This window comes from Anarhichas minor, unplaced genomic scaffold (genome assembly GCF_050575085.1).
Source record: "Anarhichas minor isolate MPS153535 unplaced genomic scaffold, ASM5057508v1 ptg000003l, whole genome shotgun sequence".
Taxonomy (NCBI): Eukaryota; Metazoa; Chordata; class Actinopteri; order Perciformes; family Anarhichadidae; genus Anarhichas; species Anarhichas minor.
Window position 1 is genome coordinate 17184869 of NW_027466449.1, and position 9964 is coordinate 17194832.

Genomic DNA, 9964 nt, shown 5'->3' on the forward strand with positions numbered 1-9964 from the left:
GTTGTGTTTTATTCAGATTATTTAATGAATTTTGCATTTCATTGGTTTTACTTACATAATTCATGACGTCCACCACTTTGGTCCTGACTGAAATATCAACAACTAGTAGATATGCTGCCATGACTTTTAAGAGTGTGCAGAGCAGCGGCCATTAGCTAGCCAGTGGGACACACAAACACACACACACACACAAAGGGAGGCGAGTGTGAAATAAATGAATATGATAAAATAAGTACAGAGTTTGAGTTCTAATGGCTGTGGTGCTGTTTCTGTGTGGGCTGTCTGCTCGTTGACCTTTAGGGAGGTGATGAAAAGTTTGGTTGTAATGTTATCCAGCACTCATGTAGCCTCACACCCAGCAGTCAAAGTGAGCCGGACGACATGGTGGACTCTGTCGAGCCTTGTAGCTCCGCCCCCGCTGCAACAAAGAGCCAAAGAGCATCTGTGACAGCATGTTAGCATCAGGATGTTAGCGTTTTAGCTCAAAGCACAGCCTGCTGTAGACTCCTGTTCTTTCTTGAAGCAATATTTTACTCTCTAGAAAACAAAATAGTTTTTTTTCTTCATTATAAAAAAGTAAAAGTTAACACAAGAAACTTTCGTTTTGTGTCGATCATGGTCGCACCAGACTCCCTTTAGAAAACCCGTCATTTTACTGCATCAAGGGGTCTGACAGTCTGGCCCTCTCAGTCCTGGTTCTGGTTCTGCCGTGCCTCTCTTCCCTCCGGCGGGCACAGCATTACGGCCTGGGCCTCCAGCAGCGTGGTGTCGCTCCCAGGAGGGAGGAACCTGCATGATTTGATCTGATTTTATGAGGAATCCGACACGATGGCACCAATGACGAGCATTAAGAATAACTATATAGAAATAGCCAGTCTTCTCGCTGATGGTCTTGTTTCCTTATGAAGGTCATATAGAGGCATCAGTGTTAATTGACTGTTGCATGACCAGTTCAAAGGTCCTCACAGTAACTTTAAACAAAATGCAGATACAGCTGTGTGAATCAGAGGAACTCTTTCCTTGAATGTACATTTTAAGTCATCAAGGCGCCTGAAGATGGCGCCATTTCTCAGTTTATAATTGCCTCAGAAACAAAGCTCTTAACGCGTTGTGGGAAACAAATGAATCCATCACATAGGTCTCTCAATTCATGCGAACATTTCCTGAATGGGCCTGTCGGACAGTTGTGCATTTTTCAAATCACACATTCATCACAAGTCCACAAAGGTGAGAAGAAGGGCAGTAAATAGTGGGGCGCTGTTACATGTTAGATTTAAATGTGTGTGTGTGTGTTAGTGTACTTGCCCTATAGTTTATAATCGGTGTCCCTGTTGGCTCCATCACTCTCGTTTCAAAGAGTTTTGGGAGGTGAAGACAAAAGTGTACGTCACCTTAATGGAGCCCGATGTTCACAACAGTGGGTATAAGCTCAAATCCCAACAGGGAGTATGCTGTGAAGCAGAGCCGCTGTCAAAATACATTAAAAGTGCAGTTCAACTGAAACACTAAAGCCATCCATTAACAAAACCGTTGGCTTCCAGCCCAGCCTCTCGAAGGCCTACATGTTTGAAAAGACAAGAATAAACAACACAATTAGTTATGACCCCAGCAAGCTTCCTTTGCAAATGTTTAATGGTTGTTGCCATGCGACTCTGTGTGGTTCTTTTTTTGGTCTTGGGTGGGAAAGTCTATTTTATTGGGTTTCAGATGGACATCCCACTGCCGGGGCAAACAGATATTTATGCGGTGTACAGGAATGATCTTATATTTCTCCTCTCTTTATTGGTGTCCATGGAGACTGTGTTTACAAGTCAACCCGGCGTCTCCTTAATAGCCGCTTGGTGCCTCAGTTTGTTCCCATTCAACGCCTCTCTACACCTCCACGCTGGCTTCAAGTCACGGCCTGAAAACTGTGAGGTTGGATTCAGTTTAAAGCTGTTAATCTGAAATGTCAGTTGTGGTGGAAAATTTCTAGGTTAATCGGGAGGAGAGAGTTTTTGTTCACGAATTAATAATGAAGTCATCAGAAGATTCAAAGTTGTCTTTTTCCGTTTATTCTCTTGCAAGAGGGAAGAAAGCCACGTATTCAGTAGACTGCGTGAAACCTTCTTCGAAGTGCAATCTTCAACATCATTTATGCATACAAAAGTTCACGCCTTTACAACTTCAGATAATGCATCAAAAGGGGAATAAAAGTATTTCAGACAAAGGATGTCTGTTAGTCAAGGTCTCTCTGTGTCTCCGTCTTACCAACAAAGAAACAGTGTACAAGATAACAGATAACAAGACACCTGGATACTAAACTAATTCAATCTACAGAACTACTGTACTGTGTCTGCACTTTTAATACTTACATTCTTTAAAACTAAGCATAATACGATAATATATTTTCCCATCACACAGTTTACACTGAACCGATGCGAGGGTCCCGGGACAGAGGATGTCGTACGTGTGAAGATTGTAAAGCCCTCTGAGGGTAATTTGTAATTTTGGAATATACAAAATAAATGTAATTTAATTGGATTGGGTAGCCATGCATTTGTTTTAGAAATTCTGTGTACCCAGAGGATGAACCTGAGCGACTTTGATGACCCCCTGACTTTCCTCTAGTGCTGGTACCAACTTACTTTGTCCAGGGTCCAGTCAATAAACAAACATTAATAATCTTTATTAGATCAAATGAATAAACGTTAAGTTATAAACTCACTAACTTAACTTATTAACTTGATTAACTTCACAATGATTGACACTCAAGGCTTTTATCTAAATCAGATACTGTGGCACCTTATTTACATTAAAAGTACAAAAAAAATCCTGAACGGAATCCATTAATTCTCAAAATGTTCACGTTTGTAGTCGATGGAATGACGCTAAATTTGGTACAAACGCTCATGGTCCCCAGAGGATGAATCCACATGACTTTTGTGATCCCCTGACTATTTTTCCTGAAGCACCACCATGAGGTTCACATTTGCTGTTTTGAGGAAAGTGTCTCAACAACTATCGGGTGGATTGTTGTAAAATCTGATGCACGCGATCATGTCCCCGTGAGGATGATTTGTAATTACCTTCACGATTCTCATGATGATCTTTTATGTGTCTAATACTTTGACTGAGGACCAAAAACCACTGACGTTCCTGTCATCCTCGTCTAAACTAAAATATTTGAGCATTTAGTGCAAAGCGCTGCTGTATCACTAGCATGGCTGTGAACTCTTGGTCTTGTTTTTCCCACATTGATTACAAAACTCTTTTGTTAAATGTTAGCATGACTAACATATATAACTCGTAGTCACTTTGTTTCTCGGCACAGTGGCAAAAAAAAATTCTTTGCAGCCTGTCAAGCAAACCAGATCTTTAAACTCTCTGATACTATTTTCTTAAACAGATTCCATGTGAAGCCCGATTAACAACTCTTAAGAAAGGTCGGACTTTACTGTCAGTCAGGGTTTTTAATGTTAAATGTCATTCTCAGCTGATGCTATGCACCATTGTGCTTATCTACTTCACATCTCCCAAACACATCTAATTATGATTCATATCATTATTTTCCACTTTCAAATGGCTTGCAACATACTGGCATCAGTGCAGTTTGGATATTCTTCAAGGTGCATCCTCTTTTGCAGAGGATACTTCACTAAAACTGTATTCTATTTTCCGTGCGTCAGAGTGTTGACTCATATTCAAGTCATGTGTCCTGTGCAGTCCTTACAAAACATGTTTAGCACAGATTTTTTTGTTTTTTGTTAAATCTTGAAGGGGTCAGCTGAGGGTTGAATCTCTTGGCTCTTGACTCATGTCACTGCATGACTCATTGAGACTTCACTGTGACATTTGTCTCCTCATACAGGAATCTGGAAGGGCAGAAATCTAGTCAACTGTAATTCTTTTCTGTTAATTCTTTTAACCTCCTTACAATAAAGGTTATTATCAGTCTAGCTGTTTGTTTGGAACTTGCATGCTTCACTTCTTTTAGGTTTTGCTGTGTCGTTATAAAGTTTGACTTCATAACGTGTAAGAACACGCAGAGCTCACACGTCAGATACACACACGTCAGATACACACTTTTCTTTTAAATTCTTTTAACCTCCTTACAATAAAGGTTATTATCAGTCTAGCTGTTTGTTTGGAACTTGCATGCTTCACTTCTTTTAGGTTTTGCTGTGTCGTTATAAAGTTTGACTTCATGACGTGTAAGAACACGCAGAGCTGCGTCTCATGCCATTTGTGGGATTGTCTTTCCTGGAATAAATGTCTCAACCATGCCGGTTTTATTTTATATCTTGCTCACATGTCGGATACATTACAGTTGGAACAGATGGAGAAGGCTATATATATATATACTTCACTGTTTCTCAGAGGTAAATAAACTACATTTTTAAAACATCTATTGTCATAATCAGGTAATAGAGATTTAATAAAACAGTGTAGTAATATTCCATTACAAGTCCTGTATTCAAATGTTGCTTTTGTACATACAAATTATCAACAAAATGTGCTTAAAGTATCAAAAGTAAAAGTACTAATTATGTAGAATTATGCCCCTGTAAGTGATATATCATCACATTATTTAATTATTAGTACAGTTGAATTATCAGCGTTTTAACGTTGTGGCTACTTAACATATTGTGGCAGAACTTTTAAGTTATGATAAACAAGAACAAGTATAAACAAAATAAATCAAAAAGCTACAAAGACCTGGTACGGTGACCCAAGAGCGACAGCATTGCTGAATTTGGTCTATAATCAGAATTAGTTGATGAAGAAAGGCAGTATGTATGTATGACCCTGACCCTTCAAGCCTCCCAGCAGATACATATGGAAGATTGAAAATGACTAAAGTAAATCAATTTAAGTCAATCTTTTAATTTGCAATAACACATCATAGTTTTAGATTCTGATCATAATCCTTTTTTTGTGTAAAATCCCACTCTGAAGAGTAACAAGTAACAATAGCTGTCAGATAAATGTACTGGAGTGAAGACTACAATAGTACAACAATGTAATCTACAATATACTAATAGTACTTTTACTTGTATTTCTATACTACATCATTTTTTACTTGAGTAAGATTTTGAATACACGTAGTTTAACTTGATAGGCACAGTTCTAAATGTATTCTTGTTCTCTGAGACATTTAAATGACAAAAAAAACGTAAAGAGACCATAAATACAGTGTAATGGGGTATTTTCTTTTACATTTGAAGAAAGTGAAGCTTCTGAATTCTTCCACTATTGGAGGATTTACAGTTTCTTGTGTTCACTATAAATCAACTTTAACTACGACATCCGTCTGTAAGGCGTTGTGTTCTGGACAGACCTGCGACCTTGTCCCTGAGTATTGATATGTCCTCCTAGACGACGGAAGACATAACTCACTGCTGCCGTCACTGCCAATATCCTAATTTGTTATTAGTTAGAGATTACCACCTGAGAGAGAGAGAGGGAGAGAGAGAGAGAGAGAGAGAGAGGGAGAGAGAGAGAGAGAGAGAGAGAGAGAGTAATAAGCTCATTAGCTGGAGACTAACCTGAAAAACTCTGTCTCTCTCTCCAACACCCTCACTCCATCGTATGTCCCACTTTTACATTGTCAAGCATAAAAAGAAACAGTACAGTATGATACACACAGCACAACTTGTGGATGCATTATTTTTTGGCACATTTCAGTCCGAGTTTGGCGCCACAGAAAGCCTGATTTTGCATTTCAACGGACGGACTTACAGACTTAGGACCTGGGCGAGTGTCGTGTAGTCCCAGCCGGTCATTATGTAAGAAATGGCACAGCAGAGACTACAAGCGCACTAAACTGAACGAGAGGTTCCCGCCAAGTAGATCTCTTTATAGGATTGTCTTGAAGCGACTTTCCCTCCACATTTCCACCGCAATGTCGGGCAAGCACCAGGCCGATGATGCCTGTAAAGTGTGTGACAGTCAGATGCTTACACTTAACATAGCCATGGTAATATGGGATTACACGCTCCCTTGAAGTATTAGCAGCCGGGACACAGACAAAGAAGGCGAGCGGGGCTCTTATTAGTCAGCTTTGTCAAAGACGGAACTAAGACTCTTGAGAAAGTATACATGCGTTAACAAGAACAATGCACCCCGTGGTGCGGCAGGGCATTTCATGTGTGGCTTTATTTTTCCACTGTGTGTGTCTGTGAGCCGTCGTCATGTGTCTTGTTTTTGTTGGTTGCCCTACAGTGCTATGTAATGTTCAATTAAAGGTGAGTCACAAGGTTGCCAGTAGAGAACGCGGCCAGCTCTGCAGATAGATACAAACAACGTTGGCATGTGAGGGAGGATTACACCGTTACCATGTGACAGATCTACCCTTAGACAGACCTCTGACCAAAGACGGGCTAAATCTATCCAGGACAACTACTTCCGGTCCCAAAGTCCTCAAATGTGAACAATCAGGCGGACATAGACGCAACCAAACCTGCTGCGAGGGTGGACAAAGCGGGACCACAAGGTTCTGTCTGCAAGAAAAAAAAGAAAAGTTGATCATTTTGTTTTACTTTTAGAATAGAAATTCAAATTATTAAAGGGAGGGTTGGTAATCTTCTTCTAAAACATTTTTTGACCAACCATTTATTTCGGCAATTGGATGGGCTATAGCTTGATAGCTGAGTACTAACCATAGACTGTATATAAGAAAGAGGACGTAGTCATTGTGACGTTACCCATTGGCGATTTCGCCGTCGCCATCTTGAATTACGGCTGTCGCCATGTTGTTGTTTTTTGTATCAAATGGTCTGTTTGACTCTAAATGGACCATAATTTACTGAATGAACATCATGCTGTATTGAAGAAGACTTGAAACTAGAGATTGAGACCATAAACTCATGTTTACCATGTTTACTGAGGTAATAAATCAAGAGAGAAGTAGAGTCATTTTCTCATAGACTTCTATACAACCAGAGGAGTCGCCCCCTGGTGGTCACTAGAGAGAATGCAGGTTTCAAGACACTTCCGCATTGGCTTTACTTTTCAGAACCGGAGGTTGCCACCTCGTACTAACAATAGCTATGTTCGCTGTTTATGTTCACAATGATAATTTGGGGGGAGTGTCTTTGGAGGAAGGTCTGAAGGGACGAGCTGTCAGTGTCTTTCGTACTAGTTTTAGCTCATTTTGGAGCTAGCTCTGCTAGCTACTTTAATTAGAAGAGTTGGCAACACTGGGCTGGATTTTTCAGTTGGTCAATTTTTTAAATCCAGCGTATTCTTGCTAGTTTCTCACGATTACCAACCCTTTAGCCTTTAATTGCAGGTAGAGAATTATAATATCAGATGTATTTTGGCAAGGACAACAATTTAGCTACATGCTTTAAATTTAGACATGAAAACATATGGTCACATGAAAGATTTTATTTTGTAAGATAACATACTTCATAAAGCTTTACTAACGATGTGATTCAAAACAATGGGGACAAAACCCAGTTAAGAGTATGATAGAGTTAGCATCGGATACAGATGTTCAGCAATAAGCAAGCTAGCAACGTGAATTTCATACATGTTATAATTTGAAACGTGAAAACTTCACGGTAACTTTTACTTACTAATATCATTAATTCTTGCAAACAAACGGTAGCAATAACCTGCTATATGGTAGCAACAGGTTTAGAACAACTCTCAGCTTAGTTGCCAGCATTTTATACAGTGTCATCCATATAATGTCTTCCATAAAATCATCAACTTTGAGGTTTCAAAGCTTAAATTTAGCAACATCTCGTGATATCTTCAGCTTGGTCGAATTGAGCCGTGGTGCAGTGAGGTGACACGGTTAAGAGGCGGAACCTGATTGGTCATCCTGTGTTCATGCAGGGCTCTGATTGGTGCTTTGCAGGAAGGAAATGGAGACTTTGGAGATAAGATGTTTACCTTTTTGTTCAAAATTTAAGGCAACAATTGGAACCAAAGTCAAAATAAACCTATAGAAAATGAGTAAGAAAAACTTGTCAAAGAACAGTTTCATTTGAATATTATTAATAATTATTTTAATTATGAGCTCACAAACCTGGTCTCCAAACAGGTTTATGGTCTTGTGAGAGTTGTAAAACCCACCATGTTATAAGCGTGACTTTATCACCGTGATTAGGATGTTTACTGTGTGGGCATGGCTGCTATTGTAACCTGATACAATAGCAGTTAGATAAAGCTTTCTCTCCCCTGTTTGTGTTCAGCTACTTTAGATTCAAGGTTGGTTTCTGTCACAGTTACAAACAGTGAGTGTCCAAACTTGTGTTCTTTCTTTCTTCCTTTTTTTTCAGTTACTTTCCTGTTTCCTGCCTATTTCACCCTCAGGCATCAGAAAGCAGTTGTCCTGCTGACAGAGCTTTTGTTCTCTGCAGGGAGAAACCGTCACTGAAACTCAAGTTGACTGGCTTTGAAACACACTATGCTTTACAAAACGGACATGAAATGTTGCTTTTAAGGCTAATGAGGAAATGTGCAAGTAGAGGCATACACAGCATTGAAATAAGGAACCAAAACAAACACTCTGTTCTTTCCTGTAGTTTCATTTAAGTGTGTTTTTGTTCATAAAATTGCACAATGAAACACTTTGCTTTCTGGCTCAATATATATACATAAAAAAACAACCCTACTGAGATTGGTAAATCTCAACACCAGTTAACATGCCATCACTTCACAGGTTCATACTAATGTTTAAAACAATGATAGACCTTCTAATAAACACTCTGGTTGGTATTAGTGGCCACCATCTTGATGACTTTACCTGCAAAAATATAGTTTTGTAAATCTTTTGTGAATGCACCACAAGTCAATCCTACAATATATATAATACCGTGAGTTTCTCTATATTAACGATCCCTATACTATGAGAGTCTGGTCGAAGTAGTTCTGATGTACTGAGACATTTGCCAAATATCTTGTGTCGTGGCACCTACCCAACCTACTTCGGTCTCCACCCTAACCGACGCATGAATGATTATTATATAACTCCAATACTCAGTCAGAACAATATAATCTCAAATAGCACACTCTATAAATCCAGTTTGACAGGATGCTGTTATCCAACGATAACTGAACTCTGAGACTCACACTCTCTGTCGTAAAATGAATCAAAGAATCAGAATCAGCTGTATTGGCCATGTATGCGTACGCATATAAGGAATTTTACTTCGGTTTGTACGTTGCTCTCAACGTACATACATAGAATATACAAAAAAAACAAGGACAACAAAGTACAACAGAGGTTATGCAACCTATCATATACAGAGCATGACACCGGCCAAAATATGATGGATTATGGCTGATGTCAGCATGCTAATAAACACAACACAAAATCACGAAACAAAGTACCATATTAGCATGCTATCATCTGCTAATGTCTTTGGCTAGAATGGAGAACTACAACTAAACTAAGAGATCAAATAACTAAACTGGCAACCCTACAGCCATGTTGCCAGCATGGCTAACGGCTGGAAGGCGTCCAAAATCACACACTCCATCCCTTTATTAATGACTTATTAACATTTAAAACTCCATGTGTGATGACTTATTAGAAAGTGAAAACCCCATGAGCATTTATTAATAGCTTACCAACATTTAAAAAATGAATACTTACTAAATAGAAGGGATAAACACCTGCCAATGTTATTTTTCCCCCCCACAACCTGGCAACCCACCATCTGCTATTCTTGCATATAACTAACCAATAAAGCATTATTAACCATTGATACAGCCATTAGTTTCAGCTCATGAGAAAGTGGTATCAGAAATATGAACACAGAGTCATTTCTGGAACTATTTTCTTTGTTTTTATCATCCAACATCGAACATAATATTATCTTTAGTCCTTTTCTATTTAACATAGTTATCCCTCATTTTATTTGCTTTGTGTGTGTTGAATTTGTCTGTTAGTAGACAATGTATAACAGTCTCCTGAATGATGATACTACTTATATTAATATTCTCTCTTCTTTCATTGTTTCTGCAC